Genomic DNA, 1,422 nt, shown 5'->3' on the forward strand with positions numbered 1-1,422 from the left:
ATCTCTGATCACACCTCTTCTCAGCATATCAGATACCTGTAGATGACAAATCACCAACCAGAGAATTAACACAATGAGTCATTTAGCCAGGTTTCTAATGAGCATGTCTTATTCACATTCTAAGTGGAATAATTCAACTATAATCTTTAGTCCTTTTCCCCCCACCTCCCACCCCGTGGTGAAGAGTATAGAAAAGTAAAAGCATCTTTTTTTCCCAGAAGCAATGGAAGTACTCATCTTTCCCACATTGATCAGTGGTTCTCAGCAGCACATTAACAATTCCCTGGGGAGATTTAAGAAACCCTGCGGCCTGGGTCCTATTAAATCAGAATCCCTGGGATCAAAAACAATTTTTGGTTTGTTTTTTTTGGTGTCTTTTGTTTGTTTGTTTTGTTGCCATTTTGTTTTGTAACTCTCCGGGTGACTCTAATTTTCAGCCAGAGTCGAGAATCAGTGACACGGTTTTGGCATTCCCTCAGTACAGTCCCAAACTGGGGTCCAAGTGGACCTTCTGCGAAATGATTTAATCTCATCATTTAAAAACGTCACACCCCACAAGCATGTATAGGGAAGTGCTTTGGAGACTTACTGCAACTGAGTCTGTTTAGGCTGAAGGAACATTTAAGTAGAACAACAGACTTGTGGTAAATATATTAACATGAACAGCAACTGACATGTTTCGAGCATTTCCTATAGGCATGCAGTGTGCTAAGTTTACATATGTAATCTCCTTAACCCCCAGTATCTTGTAAGGATGATATGATTAGCTCTATTTTATAGCTGAAAGAACAGGCTCAGAGAAGTTACTGACTTTCCAAGCTTGTACGCCTTCCGACCTGGGTTTTCCTGACTCCAAAGCTTGTGCCCCCAGCCACTGCAGTTTACCTCAGCATACTATCGTGTAGAAGGTCCAGAGAGCTGCCAGTTGGTCAATCTTGAGATAAGCAAGAACAGCATTCCTTTCCTCAGCTTCCTTTGCCTGAGGAGCAGGTCAAATCTTCATTCCACTGCTTCTTACGTGTATGGGCTAACATGTGGACACGCTGGAATCGTCTAGAATCTAGTGGAAGTCTAGTGCTGAAGTTCTTTAGTCTAATTCTTTAGGCTTTGCAGTCTAGGCATGAGGTGGTATCTTGTCAGAAGAAGGTTCAGTTCAGTAAACATTGACTGCATCTGCTGTGAACCAGGCACTGGTGCCAGCTGTACGAAGATGATAAATCATGGCCTTCCAAAGCAGGACTTTGTGGGAGTTCAGAGGAGGCACTTAGCCCAACTGGGGCGGGGGGTGGGGGGGTGGGGTAGGGCATCAGGGAAGACCAAGTTGTGTCTGGAAGGATTTAGTCCAGGAAATAGAAACCACTCTAGGTATTTCAAGAAGAGAAAGATTTAATATGGGGAATCAAGCAAGGGCTTACACAACTG

Source organism: Tamandua tetradactyla, chromosome 3 (genome assembly GCF_023851605.1).
Source record: "Tamandua tetradactyla isolate mTamTet1 chromosome 3, mTamTet1.pri, whole genome shotgun sequence".
NCBI classification, from domain to species: Eukaryota; Metazoa; Chordata; class Mammalia; order Pilosa; family Myrmecophagidae; genus Tamandua; species Tamandua tetradactyla.